Genomic DNA, 20,378 nt, shown 5'->3' with positions numbered 1-20,378 from the left:
AGACAGCCAGACCATCACACAAACAGAAGACAGCCAGACCATCACACAAACAGAAGACAGACAATATCTCAAAGGAAATAATGGATTGAGAGGAAAGAGGGAGTGATCCAATAAACATTTGGTGATAACCAGAGAATGAAGGAAGGTGTGTTTTGGTGGTGTAGGTGTGTTGGGAGTGGACTAACCACAACACAGCTTGTCACTAATCAGTGGTTTGTGATGGTAAGGAGCACTGACGACACCTAGAATGGACAGCAGTATGCAGCAAGACTAGCTAAGTCTCACTACAGGGAGCTAGCTAGTTGCATACTGCAGTCCACGCCACACATCGTCTCTACCAATACCACCACAAACCACTGATTATTGACAGGCTGTGTTGTTATGTAGTATTCAGCATCGACAGCAGCAAGCAGCTAGCTAGCCTCCCGGTTGTGGAACACAACATAGAGCTGAGAGAGCAGCCTGGCTAACAAAGCCACCGCCACCAGTCTGGTCTGAGGGAAACATGGAGTCTGAATATTTTATGACTCCTCCGAGCACAGAGAGACTTCAGAGCTAGCCTGGCTATGACTGGAGAGGTGTTGCTCAGTGCTCACTGAAGGTCAAGACAAAAACCAATGTACAGAACCAGAAGCAAAAGGCTTGTCTGAGGAGCATAAGTACTGTAAGTACAGTATAAAACACTGTAAAGTACCACAGACATAGTTTTTTATTTAGCTCTATCTCTGTTACAATGCACAGAACACCGTTTTGAGTTTATAAGTGCATGTGATGTAAGTGCAGTGTGTGTAGTACATTAAAAACAGCCAAAAAGGATAGACAGACAATACAACATCATATTCTTATCAATGTCAGAGCCACATGGTGACCAGAGAATTATTTTAAAACATAAGCATCTGGAGGGAGAATATCTTGAATTTGCTACGAAGAAGATGCATCATCATTGCCACACTTCCATGGTTTCATTATTTGAGATGTAATGCTATCCTCTGACTAGGAGTAGATGCTTTTGATATACTGTGAGATTGTGTCCCAAAATACCATTGTAAATGCAATGGCAGTCCTCACTGAGACCTCTTGCAATGTGAGCAGAAACAGACTGAATCATTTTTCAAATCAGTTCTCTAAAAAAGGTATCTAAATGTGAAACCACCCATCTATTTCTGTCTGTCTCAAACTTACAAGGTGCAGCATTTTTTTTGCTCTGAATAGTGTAGAATAGATAGAAAAGCTATGATTGTTTTAGTGAGATTCTGCTTAAACTCGATTTATATACTGAGTGTACAAAACATTAGGAACACCTTCCTAAGTTTGAGTTACACCCCCTCTTCCCCTCAGAACAGCCTCAGAACAGATCAGGGCATGGACTCCACAAGGTGTCGAAGCGTTCCACAGGGATGCTGGCCCATGTTGACTCCAATGCTTCCCACAGCTGCTGGATGTCCTTTGGGTGTTGACCATCGTTAATACACACAAGAAACTATTGAGCGTTAAAAATCCAGCAGCATTGCAGTCTTGACACAATCAAACTGGTGTGCCTGGCACGTACTACAATACCCCATACAAAGGCACTTCAATCTTTTGTCTTGCCCATTCACCATCTGAATGGCACACTCACACACAATCCGTGTTTCAATTCTCTAAAGGCTTAAAAATCCTTCTTTAACATGTCTCCTCCCCTTCATCTACACTGATTGAAGTGGATTTAACAGGTGACATCAATAAAGAATCATAGCTTTCCCCTGGATGTCAATGAAAGAGCAGGTGTTCCTAATGTTTTGTACACTCAGTGTATATTTTATTGTAGTAATACCACTCAGTAAAGCCACAACATTTATGGAGAATTGGTCGGTTTTGCAAACTCAAACAATCCACTAGCCTACTCTTCTCAGACAGACCCATGCCAGACAATTAGCTAGCCTACTCCTCTCAGACCCATGCCAGACAATTAGCTAGCCTACTCCTCTCAGACCCATGCCAGACAATTAGCTAGCCTACTCCTCTTAGACCCATGCCAGACAATTAGCTAGCCTACTCCTCTCAGACCCATGCCAGACAATTAGCTAGCCTACTCCTCTCAGACCCATGCCAGACAATTAGCTAGCCTACTCCTCTCAGACCCATGCCAGACAATTAGCTAGCCTACTCCTCTCAGACCCATGCCCGGCTACCAGTCTGCACATAGGCGATGCAGCAGTGTTCCAGTGCAGCCTGCTGCCCACTGCCTGACTGCCCACTGCCTGACTGCCCACTGCCTGACTGCCCACTGCCTGCTGCCCACTGCCTGACTGCCCACTGCCTGACTGCCCACTGCCTGACTGCCCACTGAGACTTGGTACTGGTCCAGTCCTGACCAGATGTAAGCCCGAGGGGAGATCTGTCCATGGCCAGGCCGTGCAGAGGTCAGGGTTAATGGCTGTTCAGAGGATCCATGTTCAGCGCTGTTGAAGTCTAGCCTCTACAGTATGTCACCCTGCCTGAGCCCTGCCAAAAGTCCTAGTTCCCATCCCTGGGAGAGGGAAGAGGGGACATTAGTCTCAGTCCTGCATTTAATTAGCCCTTGTTAATGAATGGTTTGCTCTTAAGGGATGGCAGCAGCATAATGTCTGGAACCTGAATGGGCTAGTGCCTGATCTGTCTCTGTGCCTGATCTGTCTCTGTGCTGGTCTGTCTCTGTGCTGGTCTGTCTCTGTGCCTGGTCTGTCTCTGTGCCTGATCTGTCTCTGTGCTGGTCTGTCTCTGTGCTGGTCTGTCTCTGTGCCTGGTCTGTCTCTGTGCCTGATCTGTCTCTGTGCCTGATCTGTCTCTGTGCTGGTCTGTCTCTGTGCTGTTCTGTCTCTGCGCCTGGTCTGTCTCTGTGCCTGATCTGTCTCTGTGCTGGTCTGTCTCTGTGCTGGTCTGTCTCTGTGCCTGGTATGTCTCTGTGCCTGGTCTGTCTCTGAGCTGGTCTGTCTCTGAGCTGGTCTGTCTCTGAGCTGGTCTGTCTCTGAGCCTGGTCTGTCTCTGTGCCTGGTCTGTCTCTGAGCTGGTCTGTCTCTGTGCCTGGTCTGTCTCTGAGCTGGTCTGTCTCTGAGCTGGTCTGTCTCTGAGCTGGTCTGTCTCTGTGCTGGTCTGTCTCTGAGCTGGTCTGTCTCTGAGCTGGTCTGTCTCTGAGCTGGTCTGTCTCTGAGCTGGTCTGTCTCTGAGCTGGTCTGTCTCTGTGCTGGTCTGTCTCTGTGCTGGTCTGTCTCTGTGCCTGTTCTGTCTCTGCGCCTGGTCTGTCTCTGTGCCTGGTCTGTCTCTGTGCTTGTCTGTCTCTGTGCCTGGTCTGTCTCTGAGCTGGTCTGTCTCTGCGCCTGGTCTGTCTCTGAGCTGGTCTGTCTCTGAGCTGGTCTGTCTCTGTGCTGGTCTGTCTCTGTGCCTGGTCTGTCTCTGTTCCTGGTCTGTCTCTGTTCCTGGTCTGTCTCTGTGCCTGGTCTGTCTCTGTGCCTGGTCTGTCTCTGTGCCTGGTCTGTCTCAGCATACTGCCATCTGCCGCATGGGGTTTGATTGTCTCTTCTGTGAGAGAAGGCTACATCAGGTCATTTTTTTACCTGCATAACGGTAGTTTTGAAGGTGGAGTTTTATCAAGTCAACATAGCCACGCTTACTTATAGATCCAGTGACGTACAATATGTATTCAGCTTTCCTATCAAACCCTGGATGCACGTCCGTGTATGAACTTTCCCCTCCGATATGTTTGTCAGTTATAGACTAACATGGAAACCCATTTACAGGCCCTATTTTTCTGCTTTTAGAAAATACTCTTATGGGTCTTTTCCACTGTCAGCGTTGGAACGGTGGCCTTCCACTATCCCTTTGGCCCCTTGTCTCCACTGGTGGTCCAGAGAGAAGGACATCTCTTATGGCTGACGCTGGCCTCTACCTGCTGGGCTAGGTGTCTGCTAGTTGTCAGAGCTGTGATTGCTTTCATGACCTGGGCTGCCTCTCTAGTACATCCATAATAAAACCCTCTCTTCCTCTGCAGCTGAACTCTAAGTGGGAGAAGCCGCTTGCCTCGCGGTACGCCTTTCCCTTTGATTTCACAGGGCCGCTGGCATTTGATCCATAAAGTGTCTCTTCTTCTGTAACCACGAGTTGTGATACTTCCCTGGGCCCCCAGGACCTGCCATCATGCTACAGTAGCATCTCTGGGAGGCGTTGGTCTCACCAATACTCATCCCCGGCCTTTACCACAACGCTTTGATGAAGGGCCTTTTGACCAGTTACAGGAGGTCATTTTAAGGATCTTTAAGAAGAATCGCATCTCTCTTGACAAAGGAACATGATCTTGATGATGGAAAACGAACGTGACTTACCCTTCAAAGTCTGACGAGGTATTTGATGTCAAAAATGTCAGATGGCAAAAATGTCAGTTTATCAAGGTACAGTAATAACCTGAAGTTAGAGAGAAACAAACCACTGTCTTCAAAATGGACATAATGTCCCCTGGTGGAGGAATATTATTGTGGATGGACGGTCTTCCATACCACTGTTATCTCCTTATTGTTTTGATGGTCTTTGGTCCTGATGTTAGCTCAGCAGCACGTCTATCAGAAAATGCAGCTGACTCATGCAATGCCGTAGGAGACGAACTAGACAGCGGGCCAATATCTTTCTATACTGGGGGCAAGGATTTGTCATTTAATGCTTTTGGAGGTGGAAGAAAGAGAGAAAGAGAAAGGGATGGTTACAGTGAGAGATGGGGTAGGAGAAGGGGAGAGAGGGCGAGAAAGGAGAGGAAGGGGGGTCTTTTTGAACAGTATGGAGGAATCATTCTATAACCTGTGAGTCGGCTGCACACAGGCCTGTCTGTCTGAGAGGTCCCATTGATCAGCCCTGAGTCTCGTGTTCAACACTAACCACCATCCTTCATCCTAACTGTCACTAAGCCATCAACATCAAATCCCGCCGATGCCACGTTCGTTTGGCAGGCTTGAGAGCAGAGCAGAGCAGAGCTAGCTTCCCTCTGATTCCCCTACAACCCCAATAGGCAAGGGAGCGATAGAACAGAGCCCACTAGACTAAAAACACCCTGAACTACTGCCTGCTGCCATGTCTCTGGCAGCCATTACAGCCTTTCTTGTGATTTTGTGACACAGTTTTTGATATGTCACCTTCTGATGTGATGTGGTTTGTGCTGGTCTCGCCCCGAGGGCTCGGGGGTGTGGGCTGCATTAGAAAGAGAAGACGTAGGAGAAAATAAGCACTTTGAATTCAATTACTCCCTATTTGGTCGTTGTTCCTCTGCCATGTGAAGAACAAAGAAACACAAACGGATATCCAGAGGAGCTTTCTCCTGTTTTTCATCCCTGTTGTCAAATTCATTTAGGTCTGTACAGTGTTTTCCTGGATGCTGGACGGATGGCATGTGATTCATTGATTATTTTCTCCTCTCTTCCATCTCTCCCTCCCTCCGTTTGGAGGCTTGATGGAAAAACAGGGAAGGGTTTGTGTCCCAGAGGAGTGCTGTGTCGTGTACAACTCTGTACACACCACTTTACACCAACAGTCACCGTCGGGAACATACAGGATAATTCCTTTTACACTGCTTTTAGACGAATGTAAACATATTGCACGCAGCTTCAAATCTCCAGAGCACAGGGTCGTCAACCCCAAGCATGCTGGAATGTGATTTTGTGAATGTGATTTTGTGAATGTGATTTTGTGAATGTGATTGCACAAAGGAAGTGTAAATTAGACCAGGTATATGTTATATTAAAAACAATGCATAATCTCTCCAAAGCCCCTTTGCAGTGAACACACTTTGTCTGATTATGCAGCAGAAAGTACTGTCAAACTCCTTTTGAATCCCAATATACAGATATAACTAAATAGAACAAATCTGTCCCACACTCTGAGTTTGAAAATGCTGGATGTGAGGTTGTTCGGGGCTCTTACTGATGTTTCTGTGGTTGATGCTCTCTTCAAATAAAAGGGCAGTTGTGTAAATGAATGTGTTTCCCTGCGGGCAGAGAGAGAGAGGGAGAGAGAGAGTGTCTTGAAAATGAGTGATACCCCAGCCCAGAGAAAAGCCCTGTCAGAGTTTTAGAAAGCTTCCCTGACTCCACTAATCCTGCACACGAACAGGGAAAGAGAGGAGAAGCCTCTCCTGTGATTAACTTCCTAATGAACATGCACAAAGACGGAGGGAGAACAGGAAAATGGGTTAGAAGAACCGTCGTTAGCCAGTCTGAAGGACTGTCCCAAATGGCACCCTATTCCTTATATAGTGCACTACTTTAGACCAGGGCCCACAGGGCTCTTGTCAAAAGTATTGCATTATATAGCAAATATGGTGCCATTTGGGATGCACACTGATAGACTTTTGTCCTTTAATGTTATGTGGATAATAAATTATCATTTGGCAAGAAACTCCCAGAAGAAGACAAATATTTGACTAGAGTATTAGCCCCAATAAAACTACATGGCAACCCAGCCCTAACTGGTGTAATAATCACTCCAATGTGTATCTCTGCCTCTTTCTTACAAGCTTCACAACACTCCATTATGCTTTCGAATGTGTAATTAATAGATGAATACATCTCAACAGGACATCGGAAGAGAGAGGGAAAATCCAGCTTTACCACATCAGCACAGGCATAGACAACAGTATAATAACTTCAGAAGAATTTGCAGAACCCACAGATAACTGACTTTGTTATTCTTAATGTCTTTATAATTTAATTGAAACTTTGGATTCCATACAAATATATATTTCTTGGCTTATATTGCTTTTTGGTGATTTTTGTGAGCACATTTTTGTGTTTCTAAAGTAGTTTCCATCAACAGGCTTTCCATTCAAACTCAATTGGAGTTATGCCCTTTTCTTCTGGTTGCTTGCTCAAAGGCCCAATGCAGACGTTTTAATCTCAACATCAAATCATTTCTGGGTAACAATTAAGTACCTTAGTGTGATTGTTTTCAATCAAAATGGTCATAAAACAAACAAAAATGGCTTCTTAGCAAGGGAGATTTATCAAGCAAGAATATTGCTCGGTCTGAGTAGGGAAGGCAAAACTGAAAACTAGATGTTATTGGCAACGATATTTGGAACTCTTTCTTATTGGTCTATTAACAGGCAGATATTTCAGGCGGCCTTTTCAAACAGCTCTTACACTAAAAGCCCACTGGGGACAGACGTCAATTCAACATCTATTACACATTGGTTCAACGTCATTTCATTGCATTTACATGGAAACAATGTGATTCAACCAGTGTGTGCCCAGAGGGAGGGCATTATCATCAATTGCACAATTTCACAGTATTATTCCAACCTCATAGTGTGGAAATATATATAAACACATGCTAATCTTGTTTTGGTCTGCACTGGGCCTTTAATCCTTTTCCACAGTGCTTCACCCACAGTCTTCTGCCTTCTGCCTCCTGCCTCCTGCCTCCTGCCTCCTGCCTCCTGCCTCCTGCCTCCTGCCTCCTGCCTCCTGCCTCCTGCCTCCTGCCTTCTGCCTCCTGCCTCCTGCCTCCTGCCTCCTGCCTCCTGCCTCCTGCCTCCTGCCTCTGCCTGCCTCTGCCTCCTGCCTCCTGCCTCCTGCCTCCTTCTGCCTCCTCCTGCCTTCTGCCTCCTGCCTCCTGCCTCTTCTGCCTCCTGCCTCCTGCCTCCTGCCTTCTGCCTCCTCTGCCTCCTGCCTCCTGCCTCCTGCCTCCTGCCTCCTGCCTCCTGCCTCCTGCCTCCTGCCTCCTGCCTCCTGCCTCCTGCCTCCTGCCTCTGCCTCCTGCCTGCCTCCTGCCTTCTGCCTCCTGCCTCCTGCCTCCTGCCTCCTGCCTCCTGCCTTCTGCCTCCTGCCTCCTGCCTCCTGCCTCCTGCCTCCTGCCTCTTCTCTACAAAGCTCTGTGTTTGCTGACAATTGGCAGATCAGTTTTTATACTCTGTGTCATCAAAAGAAAATCAAACAGTAGGGTTGTTGCTTTTGATGTGAACAGATTAAACCATCAAAGATTTTAATTGTTGCTTAAACACTTTCAGATCTTTACTATTCCCTTTGCTGAGACTGGCTTCCATCTGTCTCCCAAACACTGCACGAGTAAGGGATACGGTACACACACGTCCGTGCACACGCACACACTCAAACACACACATACACACACCAGTTTAGGGGGTTTGAACATACTCTTGAATACTGACATGCAGTATTCAGTTGTGAGTTGTAGAAAACGAGGAAGGAGAGGACTTGTGTGTATCTGTGAGGGTCAGGCTATTACAGACTGGCTAATTGTGGACGTGACTACCTTGTGCCTAAAGCCTGTCTAGGTGAATAGTTTACCTTGTAAAGCTAATGAGCCTGTGTCAGCAAAGAGAGGCGAGAGGTGAGTTTCCCATAAGGTTTCAGGCTCCTCTCTCTCTCCCTGTATATTAGCAGACCAAAATACCATTGACACTGATGAAGACTACAGCCGTATCCACCACCCCCTCTTCTACCTCCTTCTAAAATGAAAGTCAAAGTTGCAGGAGTGGTTAGAAGCATCAGTTCTCTTCTCCTCTCCTCTGTGCCAGTATCTCTCTCTCTCTCTCTCTCTCTCTCTCTCTCTCTCTCTCTCTCTCTCTCTCTCCCTCTCTTTGCTTCACAGTCAGCCTTGGCCCTGGCTTCAACCTCATCACTTTTATCTTTCCTTTGTTGGAGTGGCTGCACTGAGACAGGGGTTCTCTCACCCTCTTCCACCATCCTCACCCCTTCCTCACCCCTCTTCCTCCTGCTTATGGCTCCTATAAAGATGATTGCCTCCTGGTAACATCCCCCTGCCTCACCCCTTCACCACCTCACCACTTCTTCCCTCCCTCCCTCCTTCCTTCCCTCTCTTTCTCCCTCTATTTCTATCAGTCTCTCTCTTGTACCCTGGCTCTATGCTTAGCAAACATCAAAGGGACCTATCATACCCGATGGTTTAAATCTTTTAACAGGGAATAACAGCCAGAGAACATCCAGGCCCCTGGTGTCCCACAGCCATGTCACTGTGCCGTCTTCCCCCTGCTCCCCCTGCTCCCCCTGCTCCCTCCGCCGCAACGCCACCCTCTCCAGGGGAGAGCCTTCTGCTCCCTCCAACCGGGTGGAGAACTCTCTGGTTGATGCGTGTCTCTCTACTCCAGTTCTGCAGGACCATGAGGGGCCCAGGGTCCCGGCTATCTATGTGTTTCACTGTGATCAGGGGCCGGGCCAAATTCTGTTTGAAATGAGAATGAGCTAATTTTGATCAGCCTCCATCATCCTCGGTGGATGCTGGGGGAAGTCCCAGGTGTCACAGCATGCCAACGGTCATCATTAGAAAACGCACTCCGCCTTCAAAAAAAAGAGAATGAGAGAAAAGCAAAGTAGGCAGGCGCGCCGCCACTGCGTCTGGTGGCAAAGTTTCTCTTTAATTTTTTCCTTTCAACTCCCTTTCCTCTCTCTTTGTTAAATTTATAAACATAAATGAAGAAAATGTACACAACCCACGTGGGCTCTCTCCTTTCTCCCAGGCTCTCATGTTCTCTTTATCTAATGTTTTTCATTCTTTCTCTTCTTTCTGTTTCATTCTACCCCCTTCTTTCTGGCATCGTTTGGTTTGTATATAGTAAACAAACAAAATAGTCGCAGAAAATGAGGAGACGACCTAGCAAGAGATATTTCGAGGGGAGGGGAGGCTCATTTCTGATTTAGAATTCAGAAGGATTCCATGATCAAAGGGGGCTCAATATATCTCAGCTGTTCAAAGGGACTGGTATAAAACAAATGTGATGTGACCGAGAATAGAGGAGCTCTCATTAAGAGAGCTAAAACAGATAACGACAGGTAAGGAGAGGAAGAGGAAACCAAGCTCTAATTCTCTCCCCCCACTAAACAGACATGCATTTGTTTTCTTTCGCCTTGTTGTCTTGTGCATCTTCCCCTCACCCGCATTTTTGTTGCTTTTGATATTGATTAGGGAGGGAATAGAAAAGAAGGTACTGTATTTGGGAATTTCAGACAGAGACACAGCTAGGCTATAACCTGCTCTCTTTAGTCAGAGCCAAGACTTGAGTTTACTGTTATTCTGTGCGGTGTGGTGCGTGAGTAGCATGGGGAGATAAGGAAGGAAGGTTGCCTCTGCACACAGGAGTCACTAGGAGCTAAACGTCTCTTATGGGCCTGTAGAGTAGTATGTCATCTCTGTTTTGTTCTACTATGAGGATTACTGTATCCATGTGAATTTAACACTGTCTAATCAAGAAGCGTGCGTGCGTGCGTGCGTGCGTGCGTGCGTGCGTGCGTGTGTGTGTGTGTTTGTGTTTGCCAATGTGTGTAGTCTAGGATATCACAATCCCGTTGCAGAAGAATGCTATATCAACACTGTGATAAACCTCCACCCGGCCTGAACCATGTAATCCTTTATACAGTACATAATAACAAAATACATAATACACTGTGTGTATGGTCACACTCTGATGATAATCAAATCCCATAATCCCAGGTAAAGCATAATGAAAAGTCTGACACTAGGATTATGTATCAAATGCCGCTAGTCTGAGTATGTCTGAGTATGGTCACGCTCACACATGTAAAGCATGAAAATGCACTAGTATTGTATAAGAATCCATCCTAGTCATTCATTGTATGATAAAGGACACCTCTGGACCAACAGCAATTGTCCCATAGGAGAGGGATGTATCTGCTTATTTATGAAATAATCAGACAGAGAACGAAAGAGGACTAGGAAAAGAATAACACTACTATTCATAGACAAAGCTTGGAGTCTAGCCTCTTCTCATGTGTGTCTATCTGATCAGTCCAGGTAGAGCTGGGAAATGACGAGACTTGAAGGCTAGCCTCTTCTCATGTGTGTCTATCTGATCAGTCCAGGTAGAGCTGGGAAATGACGAGACTTGAAGGCTAGCCTCTTCTCATGTGTGTCTATCTGATCAGTCCAGGTAGAGCTGGGAAATGACGAGACTTGAAGGCTAGGCTCTTCTCATGTGTGTCTATCTGATCAGTCCAGGTAGAGCTGGGAAATGACGAGACTTGAAGGCTAGCCTCTTCTCATGTGTGTCTATCTGATCAGTTCTCGTAGAGCTGGGAAGAGACAAGGCTTGGAGGATAATATCTTCTCATCGTTGACTATCTGATCAGTCCTGGTAGAGCTGGGAACAGGGAAAGAGAAAAAGGCCAGGTAAATATTGTATCAAAGAATGTATCGTATAGTGTGAGCAATCAAATTAATGAAGGGGTCCACAGCTCTTGGAGGCCAAATGAGGACATACATTTTTCAGTGCTACCACTTCTCCATACTAAGATTTCACAATAAATATTTCTGCAGGTCTTGGATGAATTTTTCATGTCTGAGTGGAGAAGATGAAAGGAGAGTGTCGGGTGGAGGGTTGCAGGGGACGGGTAGAGTCTGACGCTCCTCTCCTCCGCTGCTCTGCTCGGCTGCTGAGCCTGACACACCACAGAGTGGGGCCTTGCTACCAATCTTTATCGATGACATCAACGACATCCTCCCTGTGTTATTGCTTTAATTACCCAACGCTTTGTCTACACCCCAAATGGCACCCTATTCCCAATATAGTGCACTAATTTTGAACAGAGCCCTATGCGAAAAGCAGCACACTTATAGAAAATAGGGTGCCATACGGGACGCACTCTTTGTCAAGGGCCTCCACAGCATCATTAGAGGTGGGGGAAATGGAGAGGAAAGGAGGAAAGAAGGAATCGGTTTGGTTCATAGGTGATTAAGGTGCTTAAGGTGGTTCTTGTAAGTTAGAAGTATTCACCTCCATTGTGAGTTCCTGTAGCCTAATAGTGAACAAATAGCAGTCATCTATAATACTGCTACTAGGCCCCTCCTACCTAATTCCACTGCGGCAAACAATACTGGAAGCTCATGAGATGATGACGTCTCTCAGGTTGGAAAACACTATACTATACATTCAGACTTTTCCAGACAGTCTTTCAGATATTGGTGATGCACACATAACTTACAGTATAACAGCACCCAAAAAATATTTCTCAAACTGTGATCCATCAACGTGATAGATGTTCAAAACTGATCTATCAATATGATTATATCGTCATATTTTATCTGCTCACAGACTGCGCTCCAGTTCTGAATCAGGAAGTACCGTTCCCTCCCCCATCCCATTCAGGGAAGAAGCAAAGCTAGCTAATTCAGGAGTAAACATCTGCCACAAGGGCAAGACAACAACAAGTATATCCCAACTGGGACACATTCATCCACCATACCATCTTTCAGGAGCTCTAACCATCTCAAACAGCTATCCACATGTCAAGGCTTGAAAACAACAACAACTAGCTCCACATTGAATAATTTTTCTCTATTCCCTGTTCTATTCAGTGGTATAACTTGTATGTACTGCTTATTAATTCACTCCACAAGGCCACACCAGACCCTTTTGCTAATGGAGATCAATCTTTCTGTAAATCGCAGCGTGTCCCAATCCCAGCACCTTCACATAGAGACTCCCTGGAGAAGCAACATATCAATTAACACTTACTCTAGTTCATATTTATTAAATCCTCCAAAATAATAAGTAGGATATTATTCAACCTGCTTAAATGGAAGTCTGTCCCAAGAGAAAGAGGGAGAGAGTGAGAAAGAGAGAAAAAGAGAGCGAGAGAGAGAGAGAGAGAGAGAGAAAGAGAGCGAGAGAGAGAGAGAGAGAGAGAGAAAGAGAGAGAGAAAGAGAGAAAGAGAGAGTCACATGTAGTCCTTTCCTTTCACCTCAAGAAGAACTAGACCGAAACCATACCTGTTTAATAATTTCTTTACTCTCAATGGTGCACTTTGCAAAGTTATTCTTCACGGGTGTACTGCCCTAATTTGGGTAAACATTTTGTAGGTTTACTTGTTTGTTTGGTGATTTTATTTCTTCCTCAATCACATGGAAAAGCAGCTTAAATGAATGATTAGTTCCAGACACTCAACTCTTTGGTGAATTGTTTAATTCCTTTATATTCTGGATGATCAATGTGTTCACTTCAAAGAGATTGGAAGCGCCTGCGTCCACAGTGGATTGATCAGTTCTAATACAAGTCATTAACATACAACTTGTTTAACAAGTGTGGCCTCTGTACTGTATCTGTGAATCAAGTGATGCATCGATGAAGCCGGTACAGGATTGTCAATGTTCTTAAACGTTGAACTAAAGCTCCTCTCTACTGCAGAATGGATGGGATCAACCATCATCCACCATATAAACGCTCTCTTGCTTTCTCTCTTCTCCCTTTATATTCTATTCACTTATCTCACTCTGACTCCCTCTCTCGGTTTCTCTCTCCATTTCTCTCCCTTCTCTCTCTCTTTCTTTCTCTCTCCGACCCCCTCTCTCTCTTTATTCAACGTTACCACTTAGCTTTAAGCCTGCACTAAGGCATGAGACCACTAGTATACTTTACTGATGGTAAATTTATAAGGCAAACTGAGGGAAAAGTATTAAACAACCTTGTGAATAGCCGGGGTTCACTTTACCAAGGCATATCTTTTTCATCAACAAAAATAACTATTCGGAGGCAGTAAAAGCATGCTTAGAAAGTAAAAGGCCATTTTATCCAACCAGGCGAGTGGGTGGGGTAGAAACATAAAACAATCCAGGACTACGATAGCCTAGAACCCCCCTACACGCACGCAGACACAAACACACACACACACAGCTAAATCAAGCCTTTGAAAAACAGTGTCTTAAATAATTCAAGCTTTGGTGGGTTTGAATAGCTTTAGCGTAGAAATATGCAATCTCCTGATACAGGATCAGTCCCCAAGGGGTCTCCTCTCCTCTCCCTCTCCTCTCCTCTCCTCTCCTCTCCTCTCCTCTCCCTCTCCTCTCCTCTCCTCTCCTCTCCTCTCCTCTCCTCTCCTCTCCTCTCCTCTCCTCTCCCTCTCCCCTCCCTCTCCCTCTCCTCTCCTCTCCCTCTCCCTCTCCTCTCCTCTCCCTCTCCCTCCCCTCCCCTCCCTCCCCTCTCCCTCCCCTCCCTCTCCTCTCCTCTCCTCTCCTCTCCTCTCCCTCTCCCTCTCCCTCCATTCCTCTCCTCTCTTCCTTATGGACTAGAGTGTACCGTTCCCTTATATCAATAACCTAAGATGTTCTTTGAGATGCACATACCTGCTGTATTATTAAATCACACAGACCTTGGCATTGTGAATTAGCATAATTGAGTATATTGACAAATATCAATATTTTTCTGCATATCGAGAGATACATTTTTTTTTGTTGCCTAAACTTCTGTGTACACTGCAAACCAATAAATTAAATACAAAGTTTTGCAGCAAAGCAATTATTGCCATTGACTAGCATCTTTACTGGGGTTGTAGACAAACACTGAGTGGTTAATATTTAAATATCTTTGCACCCTACAAACATTCCTATTTCATCGTGTGTCTCATGCAGTTTATACTCAAAGCAAAGTGTTGGACTGCATAATTATTTCAGTTTAGCATTTTTTCCAACCTATTACTTCCTTAAATACAAGAATTTGAGTTATAGCTCCTTAGAGGGCTAATTTAAGAAAGGCATGCATTCATTAAAACAACCTTAGATTGAAAGAGGAGAAATCCATAAATAAGCTGTTGGTTGAATATCAAGGATCATTTATTTACTTCAAAGGAAACAGAGACAATTATTGGAGGAAGCAGTGGTTATTTTTCTCCCGGCTGGCTGTCTTGTAACTCTCTGAAGACAAGCAGGTATCTCTCTCTCTCTTTCCCTCTCTATTTCTTTTCCGGACGCCTCAAGAAAATAAAGCTTCCATCAATCAGTGTGAACCCAGGCTGCCCATGCCCCGAGCTCAGAGCAGAGGGAGAGTAAGGAGACACACACACACACACACACACACACACACACACACACACACACACACACACACACACACACACACACACACACACACACACACACACACACACACACACACACACACACACACACACACACACACACACATTGTAAGACTACACAGATGAGACAGTTTTATCCCCAAGGTCATCTGTGGGAATTGGGTGTGATTAATAATAGTACTTACTAGTTGTCTACTAGTGTTGTATCAGATTAGATTATATTAGCTAAATAGTATGATGTATGTACATTTTATAAGAGTTAGGCATGTGTGAATATGAATGTGTCCCTCTGTGTTATTAAACAATATGGTTCATTTTCAGTCAGTTGTGTCTCCTGTGTTGTGTCCATTATTTTGTTGTGCTGTGTCTATTCTTTTGTTGTGTTGTGTGTGCCTATTCTTGATCTCTAAATCCAGCCTCTCGAATAATGAAATAAACATCTAACTGTTTAATATTTCAGAGCCAACTAGTAGTTAAGTGGAAGTGTTTTTCTGACAGACCTTGTTTTTGGCCCCCCTCTCCTCTCTTCACAAATGCATTGTGTGCTGCGGCTGATCCATCACTCTGTGTCTGACGGGAGAAAAAGCACTTTCCCAGGGTATGTTTTTTTATTTGTGCCAGCGCTGCTGTTTCCGTGGCACCCGTGAGACCTCGTTGATGGACACTCTGGTCATCACAGGAGGAGAGCTGGGGGACTCCTCACAACCTTCTATACACCCCTCTACCTCAGCCCTATACACACACAGACATACACAGAAACATGCACATGTAAGCAGACACACACACACACACCACACCTCTCCACCCAAGCCTCCAAAATTGCCTCTCTCTATCTCACCACCCACCTCATGTGTTCTACCACCACCTCCCATGTCCCAGCAGTGTTGTGGACTCCCTGGTGACAACAATCACTACCCTAGTCCTCTCCAGTCCTCTCTTGTAGCTAACGTGACGAGGTCATGAGAGACATTGCACGTGTCATTACAGAGCTCCAGTGAGTGTCATGATTAGTGCGTCATAAAAGCAGTAAGGAGCATAATTAATAGTCATCAGAGATCTAACAAGATCTAACAAGAACTAGGTCATTAAGGCTGGAAGGTCACTGAAATTCAAGGTAAGAGCAAGGTTGGTAGTAGCTTGTCTCATAAAAGACAAGCTACTAACCTATTTGTTTTCCCCACAGACATGTACTTTATTGGAACTGATTAAATAATATTTCCATACTGCAGTTATTCACATATTGGGAGGTGCATTGCTCGAGACATTACATTTAATTTGCAGTCTTTCCTTTAATGACTGTGATGCCTGGTTTGCACCAAAGTTGGGAAGAGGTAGCTAGGGGAGGATGGGGGTTGTGTGTGTGTATATGTGCTCAGAACAATTATGTTGCAGTAAATCTATTCAAATTGAAGTCTGCTCCAGTTTTACTCCGACAAACTGAGATTTGATTTCCAAAATGCTCGCTCGTCTCTTTCTACACAAAGAAGCCAGTGGGGAGGGAGAGAGAGGTGGGGGGAAATAGAATGGGAGAGAGAGAGAGAGAGGTGGGGGGAGAGAATGGGAGAGCAAGAGAGAAAAGAGAATGGGAGAGAGAGAGAGAGAGAGAGAGAGAGAGAGAGAGAGAGAGAGAGAGAGAGAGAGAGAGAGAGAGAGAGAGAGAGAGCGAGAGAGAGAGCAATCACTGGAGAGAAGTGAAGAGAGCTGGAAGGCAAATCTAGGTGATGCGTATGTTCTCTAAGCACCCCTGGGTCTATTCTGGGTACGTAGGATCTGACAAAGAGATCTGTACTGGGGGAGATATCCTCCACTCTGCTAGAGCATGGAAAATTAAGCTCAGATAAAGATTCTCTCTTAAACATACTCCCTTCTCTCTTTTTTCTTCCCTTTTTCTGTCCTCCGCAGTGGCAGGAGAAATTACCCATTGTACTGTTTGATAAACCCAAACAGGCCTGGGTGTGCATCCCAAATAGCACCCTATTCCTTTTAGAGTGCAGTACTTTTGACCCGGGCCCAGAGGGCTCTGGTCAAAAGTAGTGCACTATATAGGGAATAGGGTGCCATTTGGGTTAATCTGTCTAGTTGGTGTAGCGGTCCCAGTGCTGGTTGGTAAGACCTCTAGGTGCTGGTTCAGTCCCAGTTTAGTCTCCCTCAGGTGTTTGTTCAAAGGGAACCTCTACTGAGCCTCCTGGGGGTGTTTAAGTCATCGCTATGAGAAGTATTTAGAGAGAAACTCAGAGCCTCAATTCAACTGTCACATCACATTAGGTCCCAAAAAACTCTGATTGAAAGGAATTACATTCTGACCAATCATGTAATTTTGACAAGCCCAAACCACCACCAATGACAAGTGGGACAAGGGGAAATAATTTTTTGCGCACATTTATCAAGATATGAAAAAACGCAACACTAAGTGCATTAAATGAGATGATAAACTACGATTATAGCTGTGATGGCTCTGTGAATTCCTGTGTTGATACCAAACACAGATTGAGGCAGAGCAAACAGTGTTTTCTTGAGGGGTAGATTCATGAATAATTTAACAAAGTCAGCGGAGGATACATCAATAAAGTGGTAATAAACCATTTGTGTGGAATTTCAAATTCAGAAATTGACATTGAGCAAACATCTTAGCAAGTCTTGTGCAAAATAAGGCTCCCTGGTTCAAAATGCATATGATTATTATCTCGGGATAATATCAGCAGTGAAACCCTACTGACTAGTTGTAATATATTGCGATGCATTTCTTTTTTTATAACTCAATACATATATTGCAGGTATAGCAATGAGTGTTTGGAGTGATAAAATATGAAAATAATGACTTTGAATTGTTGTAATCAAATGAAATGTGAAAATATATTTTTTCAACCACATTATCTACTCACCACAAGCAATATAAAATATATAACCTGATGAATCTCAAGTAATAAGCAGTATGTTGATTGTTCAGTCACTTTAAATCATGTATATATTATTAATAATGTGATTTTTATTGTTACATTCACACCTGCACTGTTGGAGCTTGAGTTTCATTTCACTGTACTGCAACCTTTGCATGTGGCTAAATAAAAATCTGTCAGGAGTCATTCTAATGTTATGGTTTGAACGCCCTCTAGCGGTAGATGTAGAACATAACATACATGAACTGTTAACTTGTACTGTGAAATGTTTAGGTCCACTATCCACAACAGAGAGCTCCAGGTTATTGTGATTATCTCAAATAGCAAATGATTTAATGATATGTACAATTTCCCTAATTGATTTTACTACCAAATATTTAACTCTGATTTACCACAGAAACCAGACAGTTCGGACAACGGTTAGGTGTTTGAGCATGCAACAAAAGAACTGGGGGTGCAGATCATATAGCCTACTAGATTTCCAGCCTGATGTCATAGACTAGAAGAAACATAGTAAATTAAAATATGGGACACTGAAATTAGAATGACATGTTACGTTTGATATGGTTACTTAAGACAAATTAAGACAAAAAAATGAAAGTAGGGTGGTTTGTCTGGGTGGGGCGCATAATGTGAACGTCTAGTAACCCAAAGTTTGAGAGTTTGAAACGCATCATGTATACATTTAGCATTTTAGCAACTTTTCAACTACTTACTACTTTTGAGCTACTTTGCAACTATTTAGCATGTTAGTTAACCCTTCCCCTAACCCTAATTACAACCTTTTAACCTAACTCCTTAACTCAACTCAACCCTAACCTTAACCATAACCCCTAACCAAGCTAAAGTATGCCAGCTAGCTAAAGTTAGCTAGAATTCATAACATATCATACGGTTTTCTAATTGGCAACATATTGCAACATATAATGGATAGTCTCAGATGTAATATTCAGAATAATATGAAATGCTCTGAGACCAGGTTGAGACTTCGGATCAGGCCTAATCAGGCCTCTGTTAAACCAGGAAATAAAATCTTACGTAATTTTATCAGCTATATGGAGAATCTGTCCACCGGAGATTATATCAAGCCTTACGACTAATAACGCTGGGTGTTTTATGGTGTTCATAAATCATTTTGAGGGTGTTCAAATTTAAGAAACAGCAGAACACGTTTTTTTCCCCATTTTTTTTACATCTACAGCTCACCCTTTTTGGAGTAAAACCGTTTCTTATTGTTCTCTCTGTTTCCCTCACTGTTGCAGTTGATGTCTTGTTCTGACCTTCTGTGAGGCAGCAGGCATGTGGATAAATTAAAGAAGTCCATTGTCAAGGCCTGTGTAGCTCAAATCAAAACTCCATTATTGATTTTACCTCCAGGGGAACCCAGGGCTCCGACCTGGACTCAGGGGTAGACGCAACATAGTAAATGTACATATTGAAATCCAATTAGTATGATATGTTACGTTTCGTATGGTATGTATTCATGGTGGATTTTATATCCTTTTTATATGATATGTTACAAATTACACTTTGTATGATATGTTACAAAATGCAATTCATACAATATGTTACAAATGGTAATTCTCATAAAATATTACAAATTTGCAAAAATATGATATGTTACGAATTCCAATTGTTGTGGCCAACGTTAGCTAGGTGGCTAGGTTAGGGGTCAAGTTAGGATGAAGCTTAGGGTTAGGAGTTAAAGGGTTAAGGTTACGGTTAGGGGAAGGTTAGGGGAAGGTTACGGTTAGGGGAAGGGTTAACATATCATACTAATTTGAGAGTCTCAGATTTGTTGGCCTTCTAGGCAGAGTTGCAACGAAAAAGCCATATCTCAGACTGGCCAATACAAATAAAAGATTAAGATGGGCAAAACAACACAGACACTGGACAGAGGAACACTGCCTAGAAGGCCAGCATCCCGGAGTCGCCTCTTCACTGTTGACGTTGAGATGTGTTTTGCGGGTACTATTTAATTAAGCTGCCAGTTGAGGATTTGTGAGGTGTCTGTTTCTCAAACTAGACACTCTAATGTACTTGTCCAGTACTTGCTCAGTTGTGCACCGGGGCCTCCCACTACTCTTTCTATTCTGGTTAGAGCCAGTTTGCACTGTTCTGTGAAGGGAGTAATACACAGCATTGTACGAGATCTTCAGTTTCTAAGGAAATTTCTCGAAGGAACAGCCTTCATTTCTCAGAACAAGAATCGACTGATGAGTTTCAGAAGAAAGCTCTTTGTTTCTGGCCATTTGAGCCTGTAATCGAACCCACAAATGCTGATGTTCCAGATACATCTGCTAAATTGTAATTATTCACTCCTATGGCCTATTTGTTGCCTACCTCCTCATGCCTTTTGCACACAATGTATATAGATTCTTTTTTTCTTCTACTATGTTATTGACTTGTATATTTTTTACTCCATGTGTAACTCTGTGATGTTGTCTGTTCACACTGCTATGCTTTATCTTGGCCAGGTCGCAGTTGCAAATGAGAACTTGTTCTCAACTGGCCTACCTGGTTAAATAAAGGTGAAATAAAAAATAAAATAAATACTCAACTAGTCTTAAGAAGGCCAGTTTTATTGCTTCTTTAATCAGAACAACAGTTTTCAGCTGTGCTAACATAATTGCAAAAGCGTTT

The sequence above is a fragment of the Oncorhynchus keta genome, chromosome 1, assembly GCF_023373465.1.
Source record: "Oncorhynchus keta strain PuntledgeMale-10-30-2019 chromosome 1, Oket_V2, whole genome shotgun sequence".
NCBI classification, from domain to species: Eukaryota; Metazoa; Chordata; class Actinopteri; order Salmoniformes; family Salmonidae; genus Oncorhynchus; species Oncorhynchus keta.
The sequence above is the reverse complement of the archived record's forward strand: the minus strand, read 5'-3'. Positions refer to the sequence as shown.